The sequence below is a fragment of the Scyliorhinus canicula genome, chromosome 2, assembly GCF_902713615.1.
Source record: "Scyliorhinus canicula chromosome 2, sScyCan1.1, whole genome shotgun sequence".
NCBI classification, from domain to species: Eukaryota; Metazoa; Chordata; class Chondrichthyes; order Carcharhiniformes; family Scyliorhinidae; genus Scyliorhinus; species Scyliorhinus canicula.
Window position 1 is genome coordinate 143,480,545 of NC_052147.1, and position 21,402 is coordinate 143,501,946.

Below are 21,402 nucleotides of genomic sequence, written 5' to 3' on the forward strand. Positions count from 1 at the left end.
TCCATTTTCACATTTTCTTCAGAATTTATACCCCACCAACAAGCAGTAAATGGTAACAAATACAAAGCCAATCTCCTTATCAACAACAACGATCCCATCCTCCCACCACCCCAAACAACGGCCCACCTGACAATATAAGCATCAAATAAAACAAACCCTCCCACGGTGGGAACAACAAAGGAAAAAAAAGAAAAAGGAGTCAGGAATCACCTATGGTCACCATTGACCTATAGAGTCCAACGCCCTCCCCTAACATTCAATGCCATCCAATCCCTGAAAGAGTACCGTAAATGACACTCATGAATTGTAAATCCCCTCCACTCCCCAACTCCTCCCCTCCACTTCCTCTTATAAAATTCCTCCCCCCAACTTTGCACCCTGGCTAGACTCATCAGAACCTGTTCTGCCAGGCTCCAATGGCCACAGCCCCTCCCCCCACCTCACTCCCGTTCACTGGCCGGCTTAAACCGGCCAGCGTGGAGGCCCCTGCCCAGGTTTCTTTCCCCCTTGCCCAGTCCCGGGAAAACCAAGAAATCCCCTTGAGCACACAAACCCCGCATACACACCCAAGCCCCAAAGAACCATCATTGCAAATCAAAGTCCTTTCTCTTCCCTTGTCCAAGTATATACAACGTTGGCTCATTTAGCACATACACAGCATGCAGTGAAAAAATACAGTTACATGAGGCTACATCGGTACATGACCATTTCTCAATTCAGCCACAGTCCTCCGCCTTTGCAAACTCCTCCGCTGCTTCCGCCGTCCTGAAATAAAAGTCCTTGGATTTGTAGGTCACCCTCAACTTAGCTGTGCCACACTGCACCTTGCTGATGTGCAGTTCCTTCTTCACCCGGCTGATGGCAGCCCGCCTCCTCGCCAGCTCCACCGTAAAGTCCTGATATATGCGTATACCAGCTCCAACCCACTGCACCACCCGCTTCTGCTTTGCCCAGCACAGGACCTTCTCCTTCACACTGTACCTATGAAAACACAGAGTCACTACTCTTGGTGGCTCACTCTCCTTTGGTACAGGCCTCCACGACCGATGAGCCCGATCCAGTTCATATCGGGAGGGATCATCCCCCTCTCCCAATTGTTTCGCCAACATTGTGGCAAAATACTCAGTTGGCCTCAGGCCTTCCACTCCTTCGGGCGGACCCACAATCCTCAGATTCTGTCATCTGGATCTGTTTTCCAAGTCATCCATTTTGGCTGGCAGACCCTTGTTGATCTCTATCACCGTCGCATCTCCTTTCCCATTGAGGTAAGTTGATCACTGTGCTGCAATAATGTTACTTCCACTTCCTTCAGCGCCTCACCTTGCTCCCGCACCTCCGCCACTGCGCTCAATACTGCCGTCCTCACCAGGGCAATCGCCTCCTCCACCCACACTTTCAATACCGCCCCCATCTCCTTCCTCATCGCCTCCATGTGTTTTGTGAACTGCCTTTCGAGTTCTACGGCAATCACCTTAGTCATTTCTTCAACCATGGGCAATGCGGCCTCCCCTGGTGCCCCAGCCTCCACTTTTCTTGCCCTCCCTGCGTTGACCTTTCCATTCCTCGACAGACTTTCAGCCACTTTTTTCATGGCCGTTTTTTAAACTTATTTTCAACATTTCCCTTCACTGTGCCTTCTCCCTGCTTTTGCTGCCTCCATTGCCGGGCGATAAACCCCAAAAATGCCGTTCCCGAACGGGAGCCCTCCAATGTGCGGCAGCCTTCCGCCCGCGTCACCGGAACTCTACTCCTTTCTTTTATTATAAGACCATAAGACATAGGAGCAGAATTAGGCCATTCGGCCGTCGGGTCTACTTCTCCATTCGGTCATAGCTGATGGCGGTGATGCTCCAAAATGGAGCCCAAGTGTTCGCGCCGTCGTGAACACCGTTGCGTTTCACGATGGCGCGAAATGGGCACGGGGACGACCGATTCGTTCACGCTGCTCCAGCCTCCTTTCCTGGCACCAAATGGGCGCCGTTCCAACCTGCGCAGGCGCGGAGGACTTCTTCAGTGCGCCGGCCGAATGGTGTCGGTGTTCAGGGGCTGGCCGCGCAAGAAAGTAGGCCGGTGGGGGGGGAAGAGGCCGGCCCACTGATCGGTGGGCCTCAATCACGGGCCAGACCCCATCGGAGGCCCCCCCCCCCCCCCCCCCCCCCACAGGCCGCTCCCCTGACCATTCGTGCAGAGTAACCGCCAACAGCGACCGGGGTGAACGGCGCCGGCGGGACTCTGACGTATCCGCGCGGCCGATTCCAGCGGCCGGCACCGCGCCAAACACACCGACGCAAATGGCGCCGATTCTCCGCACCTTGGAGAATCGCGTGCCGGTGTCGGGCCGTTGTGGCGCGGTTGCGGCGATTCTCCGGCCCAGCGCGGGGCTCGGAGAATCGCCCCCGATATATTTCTCATCTCCATTCTCCTGCCTTCTCTCCGAACCTCTGATCCCCTTATTAATCAAGAACCTATTTTCTCTGTCTTACAGGCATTCAGTGATTTGGCCTCCACAGCCTCCTGCGACAATGAGTTCCCAGATTCACCACCCTCTGGCTGAAGAAATTCCTCCTCATCTCTGTTTTAAAGGATCGTCCCTTCAGTCTGAGGCTGTGCCCTCTGGTTCTAGGTGCTCCTGCTAGCGGAAGCATCCTCTCCACGTTCACTCTATCTAAGCCTCTCAGTATTCTATAAGTTTCAATGAGATTCCCCCTCATCCTTCTAAACTCCATCGAGTAATAATAATATTTATTAGTGTCACAAGTAGGCTTACATTAACACTACAATGCAGTTACTGTGAAAAGCCCCTAGTCGCCACACTCTGGCGCCTGTTCAGGTACACTGAGGGACAATTTAGAATGTCCAATTCACCTAATAGCATGCCTTTGGTCTGTGGGAGGAAACCCACGCAGACACAGGGAGAACGTACAGACTCTGCACAGACAGTGACCCAAGCCGGGAATCAAACCTGGGACCCATGGAGCTGTGAAGCAATAGTGCTAACCAATGTGCTACCATGCCGCCATACAGACCCAGAGTCCTCAACTGCTCCTCATATGACAAGTCCTTCATTCTGGGGATCATTCTTCCTCTGCATCCTTCCTCAGATACAGGGCCCAAAACTGCTCACAATACTCCAAATGTGGTCTGACCAGAGCCTTATACAGCCTCAGAAGTACATACATGCTCTTGTATTCTAACCTTCTCAACATAAATGCCAACATTGTATTTGCCATCCGAACTGCCAACTGAACCTGCATGTTAACCTTAAGAGAATCCTGAACTAGGACTCCTAAATCCCTTTGTGTTTCTAATTTCCAAAGCACATCTCCTGTAAACTTTGCCCCTCACACCGTAAACCTATGTCCCCTAGTAATTGACTCTTCCAACCTTGGAAATCCTCATGTCCACTGGCTCTCCTTTGATGAATCTGTGCTGACTCAGTCCTATTTTACCATGCACTTCTAAGTACTCTGCAATCTCAATAATAGACTCTAAAATCTGACCAATAACCAAAACCAGGGTGCTGGATACTCTGCACCCCGATGCCAAAATCACGACCAGCGCCAGGGCGGAGAATCCAGTTTGACGCTGGAATCGACGCCGGTTCGGCGATTCTCCGGGTAGTGAAAATCGGAGTCACCGGGGAGTACGCCGCGCCGCCGGGGGCAATTGCCAGAGGCCGGCTCTGACATTTTCCGCCCCCGACCGGCTGAGTTCCTGACGGCGCGGAACTAACCTGCTATTGCCGGTCGGGATGCTCACGTAGCGGCTGCGGATTCAGTCCCTGGCCACCCTGGTCGAGGCTGGGCAGATCGGAGACCGGGGGGGCCTTATAGGCGGCCGGGGAATTAATGTGCGGGGTTTAAGAGTCGCCGTGCTGCCGATTGGGAGTCTCCTTTGAGGGTCTACTTTAGCGGTCCGAGTCCATCATGGAACATGGCAAGGCCGCCGCCATGTGCATGCGCGGCCTCTGACCCGGAAGTGCGTGGGCCTTTATCTGCAGCAAAAGCTACAAGATTCACTCCGGGTACCTGCTAGCCCCCTGCAGGGCCATGAATTTGTTTGTCTTTTTTGCTGGAATTTCAGGAGTAAAATTTCACCCTTTTGACGCCGGTGTGGGGACAAAGTCTCAATAACGGAGAATCCAGGCCAGGCTATCCGGCCTATAATTTCCTGTCTTGTGCCTCCCTCCCTTCTTAAACAGGGCCATTTTCCAGTCCTCAGGGACCCTCACTGCCTCCAGTGATTCCTGAAAGATCACACCAATGCCTCCACAATCTCCTTAGCTATCTCTTTTAAAACCATGGTTTGTAGTCCATCCGCTCCAGGTTCGGTTTATCCACCTTCAGATCTTTCAGTTTCCCCAGCATCTTCTCCCTAGTGTATGCCACTATACTCACCTCTGCCCCCTGACTCTCTTAATATGGTATGGCACTGGTATTTTTCACTGTGAAGATTTATGCAAAGTACCTATTCTGTTCCTCTGCCATTTCTTTGTTCCCTTATGTACTGTAATCCTTGTGATTATGGGAGGGGAGTGTTTTTTAGACATCCCTTATCTCATTTATAATGCAGGTGAGTGGAGCCACGGCAGGATGATGGGTGTTTGGTTTGGCGTGGAGTTGGGTGGTAGGGTTAGTCAAATCCTTACTGAGATTGAACACAGTTATAGTTGAACGTATTGGGTCTTTATTTTTGCTTTTTGCTGTTTTGCATTTCCGAGTCTCTGTGTTTGTCTCCTTTGACGCCCTTGCAGACTATAAATCCTGGGAAAGACTGGGATCCTTCTGATTTTTCCTTGAGGTTTCCTTTTTTCTTTAGGAATTCAATGGTGATGCATGCCGAGGCGAGTTTGATCAATCCTTGACTGATTTGTTGAAGATGGCGGTACAAGCCTCTACATTGTTGGATCCCTTCTCTCAGGTGGGGGGAAGATTTGATGAGGGAATTAGGTGGCCTCCTCCAAGTGGTCTGATATGATGGTTTCCTGAGTGTCCTCATTGTGATTGGGTTTTCCATTTGGAGGCATGTTTTTGTCTCTTTTGAGGCAGCACTGATGTTTCCCTTAATATCCTTCTTGTGATCATGTGCAGTACGGGGCGATGGCTAATATCCCTGGGTCAACTCGGGCCTTCTTCCCTTTGGGATTTTTTTCTTTTCCTCTTCATCAGGGGGAGCAGTATGCTGTCTTAAATCATGGTCCACAGTACAACCCCCCCCCCCCCCCTCCCACCTCCTCCCCAGCACCCAAATATTGGGTGTCTTGATAATTCTATAATCCTTCTTCTCTTCAGTGTTGGGGTCTCCCCGGCTGGCGTTACTTTTCTAGTGGTGGTGCACTGCCCTGGTGTGTTTAGGTAGGTGCAAGACCAGCTGGGGTATCGGTTTTGGGGTTAGCGGGAAGTCCTGGGGGTTCTGATTCCTGTATGTCAGAATGTGCTGGGCTAGGTCAGGTCTGGTGCTGTGGTTGGTATCCTGTTGTCCCCTGGAGCTGAAGGGGTGTCCCTTCTCGAAGGCATTTATTGGGGACATCCTGAGAGGCAGATTTTGCTTCTTCTATGCACAGGTGCCTGGCTTTGAGTCGAATCCCATACTTTAGTTGATTTCCTGTAGCCCCTCTAATGGTAGGGACGCTTTCTTGTTTGAATGATCAGCTTGTTCTCTTCATCATTACTGGGTGATGGTCGTGTACCGGGAGAATATGGGTCAATTGTGGGGTCCTGATCCTTTTTTATCCTTTGAGCCACTCCTGGCAGTCTAGTTCTCCTTGCTTTTGATTTTTCTTGGGCAGTGTTGACAGCGCTGATTGTAATCCGTACATGTTTCAGCTGGCCCTCTTTGTAAATACGTATGGAATGATGTTGGTTCTGTACTGGGTCTGAGACTGGGATTATCCATTGAATCCTTATAGTGCAGATGGAGGCCATTCGGGCCATCGAGTATGCATCAGGCCTCCAAAAGAGTGCCCTACCTAGGCCCACTCACCTCCCCTATCTCTGTAAGCTTGCACATTTATCATGGCAATCCATCTTTGGTCTGTAGGAGGAAATCCACATGGACACAGGATGAATGTGCAAACTTCACAGTCACCCAAGGACAGAATCAAACCTGGGTCCCTGGCGCTGAGGCAGCAGTGCTAACCACTGTGCCACCCTGATGCATTGTGATATATATGTAACACCCTTTTTGATCTGGAGTTCTTGTGTATTTTTATTGTATGTTTCCTTTTTTTAAGGAGTGGGTATAAAGAATCTGTGATTGGTTCACGCATGGGTGCAGATGTGTCTAGTATTGGGTCTATATCCAAAGAGAGACGGTTACAATGTGTTATCGGTGTCTCTGGCACTGCTGAAGTGGAGGGAGATATATATTGGTGCACGTCCGAACACAGCGTGAAAAATATATCCTAAATTCTCATAGCAATTGTGATCAATTGCTACATGGGAAGCAGAAACCATTTTACCATGTTTTCATGGCCTTATCCGGTTTCTCCTCTGTTCTCTGGTTGGGCTGCTAGAAGTATCAAGTTGTGTCTAATGATTGTATTGAGCCAGTTCTATTGCTATTCTCTTGTTCCCATCTCCACACATGTATGCTGTGGCTAATTTTTTGCTTGCTGTATCATTTATGTTATTTTCTTGCATCCTTTGTTAAAATGTAAAATCTTAATAAATATACTTTTTTTAAAAAGGAATTGGACTGCTATCTGAAAATAAAGAATGCACAAGGCTATGGGGATAAGGCAGGAGAGTGGGACTAGGTCGAATATTCTTTCAGAGAGCCAGTGCAGACAAGATGGGCCAAATTGCCTCCTTCTACACTGTAAAGATTCTGTAATTCTTGTACTGTTGATTTGGGGGGGGGTAAATATTTGCCAGGACACCAGGAATAAAATTAACTGACCTTCTTTGACATTGTCAACTTTCTTACCCATCTAGGAGGGAAAACAGCCTCAGCTGTCAAGAAAGGTGCCAGATTCTCTACCCGGCTGCGACAATCTAGCACTCCCTCAGCACTGTCCTTATTTATGTCCTCAAGCCCTGATTGACTTCAAGGTAGGCTGGAACACACAACGTTCCTGGCCTAGAGGCAAGACTGCTACCCAATGAGCCACGGCTTGCATGGTAAGAGGAATGACAGGGAGCAGGGCAGCATGTTAAGAATAGAATTGCATGGGATGGAGAAGTATTGGAAAAGGGTTTTTCACAGTGACTTCATTGCAGTGTCAATATAAGCCTACTTGTGACACTAACAGAGATTATTACTGTGGTGATAAGAGGCACTCATTTCACCACTGTTGTTTCTGCGGGTCTGTCCTGATTAAACATAAGTTGTTGTTGTTTTCCCCATTCTGATGGCAAAGTGAGGCTCGCGCATGCGCACGTTTATCCGGCGAGCGGAGCGGAAAGTATGCGGGTGCGCACGCGCAGTGGACGGGCGGTTCCTTGGAGGACCAGAGCGCGTTCGTGACTCGTGGACTCGCATGAATTTACGCCTGACATGGGGCGCGTTTCCCGTTACATAATAATCTCACTGGTTTTTGGGTGGGTGGTCCGAACGCAAAACAAATCATCTGATACAGCCGGCACGTTGGAATTGATTCAACTATGTCTGTACCTTTGCCACCTTCAAACCAATCTGGTCGCCCCGCTCGCGGGCACAGTTCAACCGTTTATGCCGCGAGCGCGCGCGCGCGCGCGCGCCTACGCGGCTTCAGCCGGGAAGGCGCGACTCGTGGCCTCGAGGGGGGAAGCATGCGCAGTGTCGGACGTCGGGAAGAAGGGAGCGAGTGAGCATGCGCACTGTTAGGAAGCAAGGAGCAGACATGCGCAGAATCGTGAAGCTGGGGGGAGGGGTAATGGTGGCCGGCTACTGGAGTCGGTTGGCGGCTGCGCAGTGTCCGCTGCCCTCCCCCCCCCCCTCTCTCCGTCTCTCTGCGCCGGAGCCGCCGAGAGCGAGCGAGTCAGTCAGAGAGAGAGAGTGTGTGTGTGAGTGAGTGACGCGGTGGAGGTGTAAGGGACTGACGCGGTGTTTACGTCTCGGTGCGAGTGTCCAGTGGCAGCAGAGAGAGCCGGGGACTTGAGGGAAATAAAACCGGTAAGAGACGAGAGCGAGATAAATCGAGAGAGAGAGAGGGCTTGGGGTGGGTGTGGAGGGGCGGTGTTGTTGTCTGGGAGGGGTGGCTGGTGAGCGAACAGAAGCTTGCATCTGAACAATGGCGGCTGGCTTGTTCATGGACAAGGTTCCTACATTGGAGGGAGAGTGGAGAAGAAGGTCTCTCGGCTCATGCAGCAGGAGCAGCCCTAAGCAATGTTTGGATCGAAAAGAAATAACCTCCTCCCCTCAATTTCCCCACCTCCCTCCTCGCCTTGCAGCGAAGAAAACCCCGCCAAAAATCTATTAAAACACCAGGCATTTATCCCTCCCACCTTTTTTTCTTTCTCGATTTTCTTTTTCTTTTGGCGTGAGAAGAGATTTTATAATTCAGCCAGGAAAGCAGTTTTGTTCCTATTGCAACACTTTTTATTTGTTTTTCTCTCTCTCTTCACACACATCAAATTGCTGTTCCTAAAGAAAATGGGCGCCGGACCACTACTGTGAACAAGAAGTGAGAAGACCACGAGTGTTTCCTGTGCCATTGCTGTCATGTGTACTCACATTTAATCCAGAAAAAACACTCACAATCCTACCCATTTCTCCTGTTTCGTGGGATTTCACCAGTCTTGGGATCTTGCTGAGCAAATACCCCTCTGAATGCAAAAATGCAGAGGAGATTGCCCAAGTGATGGTGCAGGATATTAATTAATCCAGGAGTGCAGAAGACCCACCAGGGTTGTTGGGATTAATAGCTTTTTGCAAAAATGAAAGCATGCAGTTTAAGCAGTGTTACTGATCTGTCATGCTGCTCATAGCATATACCCAAAACTGCCTATGCAAAATAACAATTTTCGCGGGTTTTAACACTGCCGTGATGAATGATGCCACAAACGGCTTCAGCTGTTGTCTTTTTGAGGGCGAAGCTGAAGTAATAATGCAGTTTGAAAGTTATAAATAGAAATGCACGACCTATTGTGACTTCCTGAATTTGGCATGCCAGTTCAAAATTAAAATGTTGAATGCAATATTTTGAGGGTGGTTGAAGCACTTATTTTGTTTTATAGCATCTATATAAAGCAAATTATAAATATGTTACAGGTATGTAAATATTCTTCACATAGTTCCTGTGGGGCCTTTAGTTTTTAATCCCGTTGAGCTGGCCTAGATTTTCCTTCAACATTTATTACAGTAATTAGCAAAGATTAATTTAAAATTATATGGCTATTGAATTCAGTTAATTTTACCATCAGATTTTTAAATGAAGCAGCTGCTAGTCACAATGGGCAACGGTTTTCTGATATATTTTGAGTTAATTTTTCATGAAATACACGAGCATTGATTTTTATCTGAGGTCAAGATGTTATTCAGCGAGGTGTACTTTAGTTGGATTGTGCATTTTGGTGGTCCATTTATAGTAATTATATTCCAGTGTTGGTGTAAATTCCAGTCAAGGAATTAGAAGCCATTTTTATTAGTAATCTTTTAAAATTGAAATTTTTACTCTTTGCAATCGTCAAGACAAGTTAAGAGTGGGCATCATTTATATGTTTATTTTAAAAATTGCAAGTAGGTTTTAAGTTTTCAGAATGCTTGTATCGGTGTTTAATAAAACAAATGTTAAAATGTTTCAAATCGAAATTTACACAGGGAATCTTGAACTTGGTATCTGTTCAAGGCAGGCTGATCTCTAGTTTATAACCGTGAAACCCTGTTAAAGAAACATTGGTAAATTGCAACCCTGAGGTCAATGGTCAGTAGATGAGCAAGTTCTTTTTCCTATTCTGTATGTAGGTTGGGAGAGATTTCAGAACATGCTGCACAGAGCCACTTAGTGGCTGGAACCAGCACTACTTCCAGCTTGACCATCAATTGCCAGATCTGGTTAGATCACAGCAAGATCTACTGGGTCTAATTTTCTGCCTGAACTGCTCACCGAACCATTCTGGATAGCAGACCCCTCTTCTTCCTCTCAACTTCTTTTCCCCACTGCCAACATCTTCCTTGGACTTGCCTGTCACTCTCGATTACTTTGTAAATGGTTCCCTCTCTGCTGGGACTGTCTTCCTCCATTTGACATGCACTATTATCACCCCACTCCTCAAATATGACCCTTAATTTCTCTGAACTTGCAAGCTATCTATAACTCCCCCACCCCCCCAAGTACTTGAACATGTTACCTCCCTGACCTGTTTCCATCCCACAGTTCCTTCATGTCGGAATTTTTCCAGTCCTGAATATAGTTGACCAGACTGATCTCCTCTTTCAGTTGCTTTCTCCTGTTTCCCAGAAAGAAGTGTGGGCAACGGCCCTCTCTGCACTTGACTCCACCGCTACCTAATTGAGAGGTGTTCTTCTCACCGACACACACTCACTTTGGGTACCAACACTGCCAGCGCCACTCTTCCCCTGCACCCCAGCCGAAGGATGCATCCTTAATTCCTGCTTTGTGGAGATGCTGGTGTTGGACTGGAATGGGCACAGTAAGAAGTCATACGACATCAGGTTAAAGTCCAACAGGCTTATTTGGTATCACTAGCTTTCGCAATGTCACTCCTTCATCAGGTGAACACTCACCTGACGTAAGAGTGATGCTCTGAAAGCTAGTAATTCCAAATAAACCAGTTGGATTTTAGTCTGGTGTTGTATGACTTCTTATTGTGCCCTTCCTCTTTGCCATCTACATACTATCCATTGGTGACATTATCAAGCTTGAGGTCCGTTTTCACATTCACAATGACACCAGCTGTACAACCTCTCATCAGTCTACTTGCCTGATCCATTCGTGGATGAGTCAGAATTTCTCTCCCTGCTGAGGACTGTGAACCCATTGTGAAGAATTGGAGCCTTCCCAGTTCCCTCTGCAGCCACTATTTTGCCTGAACCAAACTGTTTGCAGCATCTCATTAACCTGAAAAATCCTACTTAACTTCTTCAATTTGTTGCCCATATCTCTACTGCAGCCTATCTTGGTAAATTCCTCATCTATACTGTTTTCATTTCCATACTCCCTGGCAGGTTCCCATCCTTTGCGGTACATAAACTACACGGCACCATAACACAGTGGTTAGCACTGTTGCTTCAGAGCGCCAGGGACCCGAGTTTGATTCCCGTTTGGATCACTTTGTGCAGTGTGCACTTTCTCCCCGTGCCTGTGTGGGTTTTCTCTGGCTGCTCCGGTTTCCTCCCACAAGTCCTGAAAAGCGTGCTGTTAGGTGATTTGGGCATTCTGAATTCTCCCTCTGTATACCCGAACAGGTGCTGGAGTGTGGCGACATGGGGATTTTCACAGTAGCTTCATTGCAGTGTTAATGTAAGCCTACTTGTGACACTAACAAAGCTTTTACAGTTCTCCAAAACCCTACAGCTATTGTCCCGCCTGCCTTGCCAAATGGCTTCTGTCTTTATTGATGTACATTGAATTCTGGATCTCCAAAGCCTCAAATATTACATTTTTGTCCTTGTTTTTAAATTTCCTCATGGCCTTGTCTCTCGCCTCCTTTACCCCCATCCAATTATGAAGCACCGGCCCATTTTCCCCCGTCCAAATTTAAGACATTTCTCAAAATCTGCCTCTTCATCAGCCCTCGTTGGTTTCACTCTTGTTTTTTTGTGGCTCCTCTACGAAGCCTTTGTCATTTTCTGTGTTAGGGGTTAGATAAAACAAGTTGCATATTGTGACATCGAAGTTAATAATAATAATAATTGCTTGTCACAAGCAGGCTTCAATGAAGTTACTGTGAAAAGCCCCCAGTCGCCACATTCCAACGCCTGTTCGGGGAGGCCGGTACAGGACTTGAACCCGCGCTGCTGGCCTTGTTCTGCATTACAAACCAGCTGTTTTGCCCACTGTGCTAAACCAGCTCCTGTTGATGGAATTAATGGGAAATTGTCACCAAATATGACTTCAGGAAGTGAGGTTTGTGGATATGAGCTGCCAACGTTACTTCTCTGTGTGGTATATGCATATGTAATATAAATCTATATGTCAGTGTCAAAAAGTTATATATTTCGGTAGATCTAAGTTTATTGTTGATTCCGTATCTGGTTTGGTTGTTTCTTATCTGTGATGTTGCATGCTTCTGGAGTGTGTCCAAATCATGCCCTAGCTCAAAATAAGTGGTTGTAAAGTATGCAGACCAAGTAATTTCAGACCATGAGGAGCTTTCCCAGGCTGTTTTGAACTATTAGGTGAATATTTTTAAATTTAGCGTGCTTTGTTCAGAACAGACAGACTTGAAGGGTTAATGCATACCTATCTTTATAATTGGGGAGCCAAAAAGAAAAGCTTGCATTTGTATAGGGCCTTTCATGACCGCCAGTCATCCTGAATTACAACGAATTAAATACTTTTGAAGCGGATTCATTGTTGTAATTCAGGAAACGTTTGCACACAGCAGGGTGATAATGAACAGATAATCTGTTTTAGTAATGTTATTAGAGGGGTAACTGTTGGTCAGGGTATCTGGGAGCTCTTCTCTGCTCTTCTTCCAAATAGTGCCTTGGAATCATTTGCATCCACCAGAGAGAGCCTCCATTTTAATGCACCATCCAAAAGACAGCACCTCGGACACTGCAGCACCACTTCATTATTGCAGTGGAGTGTCAGCCTGAATTTGTGCTCAGCAGTGTGACTGAAGTCTGCAATCTTTTATTGTGTGATGGCACAAACCAACAATTGGAACCATTGGATTTGAAGACTTTAGTCATGTGCATAACTTGGGATGGAAACAGGAAGAGTATTGTGGTCACCTATAAATTATAAGGATTAGACTCATATTTTGTCATTTTTAATGTAGAGGTACAGAGTGAGGCAATGAGTATCGGAATCCTGTTGATTACAATAACTGAGGAAGATCTCATGACACAAAGTCTTTCCTTCGAAGGATTAGCTGGGAAATCCCATTGGTTTCCATCATTGTTCATGTAGTTTGTGGACATAAAACTTTAAGCAACATTTAATCAGGATTATTGACTGCACAGAGAGAAACAAACCTGTTAATGGTCAGATTGTCTAAAGAATGGCAGTTTGATCGTTCCTGTGGATGTTTGAGACATATCTTTACCCTTGTGCACTTCATATCAGTCATTAAAGATGGAAAAGGATTTGGTAGTTATTAATCATTCACATAACCAAAATACTAGCAGCATACACTGAGGTACTGCTCGAGGGCGTCTGATTCCAAGCTGAAACAAGTTATTCTAACCTTTTATACATCTTCGATAAAGCCGCCTTGAAATACTGCAGAAAGAGGTTTGGTGAAGAATGACTGGTTCCTGGATTTGAGATCTAAGCTGTGGAAGGAAACTCAACTGAGCTTATGTTCATTAGAACAAGATTGAGGCACCATGCATATTTTTAAAACATTCTTGGTTTCACAGATGCAAATAAGCCGTTTAATTAGACTGACCGCAAAATTAGAGGATGTGAGTGTTATACTACAGCACCTATCACATCAAAATACCACGCCTGGAGTTTTACCACCCCCCACCCTCGATAGAGTTGTGAATGTGTGAAGCAGGCTTCCACGTAATGCAGTAAGTGTGGTTCTGGTTAGTAACTTTGAAAAACAATTGAGATATAGTTTGGGAGCAGGGTTGGGAGTTACCATTAACACTAAGTGCAGATAGGCGCTTGAATGTTTCCAGAATTGTTAATACCCCGCGGAGATTTGATTCCAAGGAATGCATCTCATTTAGAATGCGTTCGTAGGTTATAAGGCTGCATAGTTACTATGGAGTTTTGATTTAGAAAACTTTAAAGAAGTACATAAGCCTAAAACATTACCCAATCCTCATAACATCCCAGTAGCGTAGAGAAAAGAGGGAGACAGTGAAAGTGGTTAGATAACCCAAAACGGTGAATTTTGTTTTGGTATTCATGGTTTCTTGATTCCCATAACCTCTGGTGAGAGCTGATACGTTAAGTAATTAGTTATAGTCTACAATGCTAGTGGCACACAAAGCAACCTATTTGTCATAGACGTTACAGTACAGAAGGAGGCCATTCAGCCCATTGAGTCTGCACCGGCTCTTGGAAAGAGCACCCTACCAAAGCCCACACCTCCACCCTATCCCCATAACCCAGTAACCCCACCCAACACTAAGGGCAATTTAGCATGGCCAATCCACCTAACCTGCACATCTTTGGACCGTGGGAGGAAACCGGAGCACCCGGAGGATACACACGGGGCGAACGTGCAGACTCTGCACAGACAGTGACTCAAGCCGGGAATCGAACCTGGGACCCTGGAGCTGTGAAGCAATTGTGTTAACCACAATGCTATCGTGCTGCCTATTTCTTCCTCTGTTGTTTGACTAGAGCAAGATATTGGATGACGAGACAACTTGTGGTGTTTCCACAGTAACTGTTTATAATTGCAATTCTGTAACGGATTTGTCTTGTCTCTGGGTTGCTTCCTCAGCAAAAGGCATATACAGGCGGGTCGTTAACCGGACTGTCAATCCTCTGCACCATTCATTTGTTCAAGCTCCGCTTCTGAAACTTGGATGCAAAGTCTAGTCTGACACTTCAGTGCAGCACTGAGAGCTTGCCACAGGGTTGGAGGTCCTGTCTTTTGGATGAAATGTTAAACTGAGGTCCCATTTGCCTTTGGGTGGACATAAAAGATCCCATGGCACTATTTTGAAGAAAAGATGGCACGTTTTCCTGGTGTCCTGGCCTGTATGTATTCCCTGACAAACATCACTGGAACAAATTAACTTTTTTTTTTATCATATTGCTACTGGGACATTGCTGTGTACAAATTGGCCGCCGTCTTTCCCTACATTGCAGCAGGGCTACACTTCAGAAAGTAGTTTGACAACAAAGCACTTTGGGATATTGTACAGTTGTGAAAAACTTTATATAAATGTGTGTTTGTTCGTTCTGTCCAGAGCAGTCGAGTTTCCTTTAGTCTTGTTCTGACTGTTCATTCTGTCTCGTTAATACTGATGCCTGCATAGCGTTGAGTCATGGGAGCAGGCAAACCTTTCCAACAAGGCAACGGTGTAGTGCCAAAGGAAGGGAGGTGTGTGATCTTAAATCTATTCAGGACTTGAATAAGTAAATTCACCAGCCTTTATGAAGATTTTTTCTTTTTTAATTCGAGGGTACAAAAGTCTCCTGCTTTCCGCATACTACTTATCAGCTGTAGCTTAGAGGACAAATGAGCAAGCAAGGCCCAATACACATGAACTGGAACCATAGAAAGCATCCTATCTGGCTCCATCAGAGCCTGGTATGGCAACTGCTCGGCCAAGGACCATAAGAAACTACAGAGTCGTGAACACCATCCAGTCCATCACATGAACCCGCCTCCCATCCATCGACTCTGTCTACACGTCCCGCTGTCTTGGGAAAGCAGGCAGCATAATCAAAGTACCCTCCCACCCTGCTTAGTCACTCTTCCAACTTCTTCCATCGAGCAGGAGATAGAAAAGTCTGAGAACACACACTAACAGATTCAAAAACAGCTTCTTCCCCACTGTTACCAGACTCCTAAACGACCCTCTTATGGACTGATCTGATCTCTTCACACATCGTCTCTACTGAGTAGTACTACACTCCTGTATGATTCACCCAATACCTGTGCTATGTATTTACATTGTGTATTAAGTTTTCCCTATGTATTTTCTTTTCATGTGTGGAATTATCTGTCTGAACTGTACGCAGGACAATACTTTTCACTGTACCTTGGTACACGTGACACTAATCCAATCCTTGGAGATGTATTGTTTTATCCCTGAATTGGGTTCCAATGTACCCTGGACTTGACAAAATAATAAAAATCTCTTGTTATAAGGGTCTATATGAAATGGTTTTTGAACAGTCAGTAAAAAATGATTTGTTTTAGAATCATATAATTCCTAAAGAAGGGCCCATTGCGTCTGCACCAACCCTTCGAATGAGCACTCTACCCATTTACACTCCCACATCAATTCTGCCCATCCCCGTAACCTAGAACCTAACCTGCAAATCCCTGGACATCATTAGGGGACAATTTAGCGTGGCCAATCCCCCTAACTTGCATATCTTTGGAATGTTGGAGGAAACCGGAGCACCCGGTGGAAATCCAAGCAGACACTGGGAGAACGTACAAACTCGCACAGACAGAGGCCGGTTGAACCCGGGTCCTTGGCCCCATGAAGCAGCAATGCTCATCGCTATCCCATTGTGCCGCTTTGGGGATCCATAACACAATCCTTATAACTTTAAAAAAAAATAAATTTAGGTTACCCAATAATTTTTTCCAATTAAGGGGCAATTTAGCGTGGCCAATCCACCTACTCTGCACGGGGAGAATGTGCTAACTCCACACGGACAGTGACCCAGAGCCGGGATCGAACCTGGGACCTCAGTGCCGTGAGGCAGCTGTGCTAACCACTAGGCCACCGTGCTGCCCACAATCCTTATAATTTAACAGAAATTGGCAGTTCATAACAATAGTGAAATGGGAGCAGAATATAAGTATTTGATTAAAATAGGGTATACTCTTCCATGAACATCTTTTCAAATTGAGATAAACTTACGATTGATATTTTTTACACCATGCATGCCCCAGGGTTGCTTGATACTAACATGGGAATTGTTTAGAAGAAAAAGATTACCACCACCCCTTTACCATGCAGGTAGTTGCCTGATGCAATAACAATGGAGTTGTTGACTCATGGCAAATAATTGGTGTGCCATACTGACCCAGACACGGGTGAAAAACACCTCTGGTAGAATTTTTAAAAATCATGGATTCTAGTCACATGTTCCCTCCAAGCATGGTTTGCTTAGCATATGTCATGACTTAAGTATAGTGCATCTTAAAATACTAATATCTGAAATAAATCCATGTCTTGGTTAAGGAGAGATTTCTATTACATCGAATTTGCAGTGCAGAAGGAGGCCATTCGGCCCATTGAGTCTGCACCGGCCCTTGGAAAGAGCACCCCATTTAAGGCCACATCTCCACCCTATCCCTGTAGCCCCACCCAACCTTTTTCGACAATAATGGAAATTTATCATGGCCAATCTACCTAACCTGCACATCTTTGGATTGTGGGAAGAAACCGGAGCACCCAGAGCAAACCCACGCAGACATGGGGAGAACGTGCAGACTCCGCACCGACAGTGACCCAAGCCGGGAATCGAACCTGGGACCCTGGAGCTGTGAAGCAACTGTGCTACCGTGCTGCCCAGGCCTGACATTCTTCACCTTATTGAGTGCAGTTTTTTTAAAGGTAAAGAATAAATTGAAGTGGACACACTTAAAAGCAAAATACTGCAGATGCTGGAAATCTGAAATAAGAACATAAAATGCTGGAAATTCTCAGAAGGTCCGGCTGCATCGCTGGGAAAACAGAGTTAATGTTTCAGGATGACTTGAAAATTTCTCACACACAGTTTACCTGACATGCTGAACATTTCCAGCTGTTTTTATTTTTATTCTAAGCTCAAAAATAAAAGACTTGCATTTATATCATGCTTTTCACATTCAAGGATGTGAGCAGTTTATTGTTTTTGAAGTTTAATCATGGTTCCTCTCTCTGTAAGCATATGTGACCATACAACATGGTCCCACAAACGGCAATGCGATCAATGAACCATTGATTTATTTTGGTGATCATTCTAAATACAAATGGCTTTAAAATCTCTTTAATAAAATGAATATCCAGCATTTAGAAAATACTGGAAGCATTCAGCAAAAGAAACAGTATTTGTGGAGTGAGAAACAGTCGTTTCAGGTCAATGGCTTTTCATCAGAATTGAGATGTTCAAGTGTACAATTTTGAAGCAACCCTACATTTTTTATTTTTCGTGCACATTTCCAGCACCCGCAATATTTTGATGTTCTTTTTAAAATAAACACCCAAGATAAAGTTTTTAAAATTTTCTCTCCTTTCCTGAATGTGGTGACACATACACTACTGCAAAACTGACAACTTTCCACTTCCATGTCCAGTATGTGTAAGCCCAGAGGTGAATGTTGGCAGGCTCAATTATGGATCTTGTGCTTGCACCATGTCCATATAGTGTAGCAATGGTTATTTATGGCAATGCTAAATTAAATTCCCAGCTTTTGGAGGAGGGTGCCAGGGGGGAGGAGGAGAGAGAACCCCCTCTAACTGTTGTGTCCCCGCAGACAGAAACCAACTCACTTTACTGATCTCTAGACCTTTCCGTAGTAAATAGTGTATTTATGAATGGATGGAAAGAGCAGAAGAGCTCTCCTTTGCAAACAGTGAAAAGAAACTTTCTTTGTAAATAGAATTGGATGAACAAAAAGGCTTTATCTAAATTCTAAAGCATGCAAAACTTAACTTTATGTTTGCCTGTTTGCTGACTGTCTTTTTTGGATTATTTCTCCATGTTCAAGAAACTTGGTTGTATTGTCACTTATTGATTTCATGTATAGTTACATTTTTCTGACATCAATGCCAAAGTTGCCAAAATATATAACAATCTTTATTAGTGTCACAAGTAGGCTTACATTAACACTGCAATGAAGTTACTGTGAAAATCCCCTAGTTGCCACACTGGCGGAGCAGGCTCGAGGGGCCAGATGGCCTACTCCTGCTTCTAGTTCTTATGTCGACTCCGCACAGACAGTGACTCAAGCCGGGAATCAAATCCTGGCACTGTGAAGTAATAGTGCTAACCACTTTGCTACCGTATGATTAATAGGCTTTGTTGTCTTGGATTGTTCAACAGGCCCGCGTATTAAAACTATTTAATTAACATCCCTTATTTACATGGTGTCCCATTCATTTTGTTTTAGAATCATAGAACCCCTACAGTGCAGAAGGAGGCCATTCTGTCCATCAAGTCCACATTGCCCCTCTGAAAGGGCACCCTACCTAGGCCCAATCCCTGCCCTATGTTTACTGTTAAAATTTAAAGTGATGCAAAATCTTATTCTAGCACCACTGGCTGACATCGGCAAGAATCTCAAGGAATTGAGAGAACTAGTAAAGTTCATTGATGTGATTAATTATCTTGTACAGCTTACCAAAGTTTTCAATAGGATTTACAGATATGGGGTTTATGCTGAATTTTGTGAATGTGTTTGAAACTGTTTTCTGACACCTGATTGCAGCTAACAAGAGAAGGTCTGCTGATTTTGTGTGTTGAGTAATGAATATCTTAGGGTCATGCATGATGTGTTAAATATCTCCAACTGAACTGAACAAAATAAATCCATTGTAAGTTATGGTTCCTTCACAACTGGCAATAGCTATCATATTACCGAACAGCATGTAAAATCTATTTATGGTTGTATATTTGAACAGTGTGGGGGCTGCAAGGGTGTGAAATAAACTCTGATATTTTCAAAATTAGACATTTGCTTCTGGTGCCGTACCTGTAGGAACTATTTTTTAAAAATATGTTGCATATATTTCTGATAATTTAACAAAGTAAATTTGGAACAATATTTAATTTATTGATTCTGAAATACAGCTGGGGTTGTGGAGGGGGAGGGTGCAGAATTGTACTTTAAGGACCAGCACAATTTAATATCTTATATCTGTAATGATCTCAAATTGCTTGCATCCCAACTCTCACCTGTAACACCAATACTTATCAAAGACAATGTGGAGAGGCAGGGGTCCTGTCACATGGACTGTAGCTGGTGGAACCAGGTGTACTGCCTTTCTGTACTGCAAACTGTCACTTTAACATCAACAAGCATCATCACAAAAAACGGTGCTTTGTCCAGATTCATAGAATGTCATAGAATTCCCACAGATTGCATATCTAGCCCCCAACTACGCTGTTTGTACAAGCACCTCTGTACCTTCATCTACTAGACTGATTCATCTCTGCATGCTTATTTGATCATGTGAATTAAAACACCAGTGGAAGAGTGAATTATACACCTCGGCTTTCAGCCCACTGACTTCCATGAAGGACAATCTCATTAAACTTTGAACCTGGACCTTGGAATCCACTTGAAACAACTTATTTTCCCTGCGCTGTCGATCTTTCTTTTCTCCATCTCTTTGACCTACTTGACCCTGTCCTCACCAATCTAACTGTTGCAGATGATGGTATTGGTATGAGTGACCACCGCACAGTCCTTGTGGTGGCGAAGTCCTGTCTTAACATTGAGGATACCCTCCATCATGCCGTGTGATACTCCCAACTTGCTAAATGGGATAGATTTCAAACCGACCTATCAATTCCAAATTGGGCATCCATGGGTTATCAACAGCAGCAGAATTGCATACAACCGCAATCTGTAACCTCATGGCCAGGCATATCCCAAAATCTACCATTGCCATCAAGCTGGGTGATCAACCCTGATTCAATGAAAAATGCAAGAGAGCATGTTAGGAGCAGCACCAGGCATACCTAAAAATTAGGTGTCAACCTGGTGAAGCTACAGCATAGGACTACATGCATGCCAAACAGCAAAAGGTGCATGCAATAGACAACTCTACAAACTCACAACCAACACATTGGATCTAAGCTCTGCAGACCTGCCACATCCAGTCATGAATGGTGGAACAATTAAACAACAAAAAAGCAGGCGGCTCCACAAACGTCCCATTCTCAATGATGAGTGCAAAAGACAATGCCGAAGCATTTCAACCATCTTCAGCTAGAAGTGCCAAGTGGATAATCTACCTCCGTCTCATCCTGGGGTTCCCAGCATCACATGCTGATCTTCAGCCAGATCGATTCATTCCACGCGATATGAAGAAATGGCTGAAGACACGGAATACTGCAAAGACTATGGCCCTGACAATATTCCGATAATATGTTATGGGCCAGAAAACTCCAAAGTATATCATGGAGTTCACCTGACCCACAACTGTTTATAGATTTTGGTTATGATGAGCACAAGAGCCTGCCTTTCAGGTGTTATTCAACAGAGACCTGAAGCACTTTTAATCAAAAACAAAGTTTATTCTATGAATTCAGTTAATATTTCTATAAACACACACAGTAAGCATTTTTATCAACTACAAACATAAATACCCCACACAGCTACACCTCTCTCTCTCTAACCCATAATAACTTCCCTTTCAACTGTTTCAATTTGACTACAACATCCAATAAACCAGACAAACCCATTTTATCAAAACAGTAGGTTTGAATTCTTTCCAGAAAACAGTTATTACTTTGAAATTATCAAGTTATGTGGACATCTTTTAACATGCAGAGAAAGAGAGAGACAAAAGAAGCCTTTGTCTGAATCCAGCTTCCAACAGTGTAAACCGAAAGTAAAACTCATAGCCACAGCCCAGCTCTACTCACACAAACATCACTGAAGCCATGTGATAATACAGAACATTTCTTAAAGGGACACTCCCATG

General features: G+C 45.1%; 1 protein-coding gene and 1 long non-coding RNA gene across 4 annotated transcripts in view; one reads left to right on the top strand and one right to left on the bottom strand.

The window, feature by feature from the left end:
* Nucleotides 1-7,686, bottom strand: part of LOC119958744 — a 34,452-nt gene extending 26,766 nt beyond the window's left edge. The window contains exon 1 of the long non-coding RNA XR_005459071.1: nucleotides 7,615-7,686. This is a non-coding gene — a long non-coding RNA (uncharacterized LOC119958744). The remainder of the gene's footprint in view (nucleotides 1-7,614) is intronic.
* Nucleotides 7,687-7,935: 249 nt separating this feature from the next.
* The window catches only part of creb1b (cAMP responsive element binding protein 1b), a 99,836-nt gene continuing 86,369 nt past the window's right edge, over nucleotides 7,936-21,402 (top strand). For all 3 annotated transcript variants that reach the window (XM_038787299.1, XM_038787300.1, XM_038787301.1), the window contains exon 1: nucleotides 7,936-8,094. The gene's annotated coding sequence lies outside the window, so the exon portion shown is untranslated. The remainder of the gene's footprint in view (nucleotides 8,095-21,402) is intronic.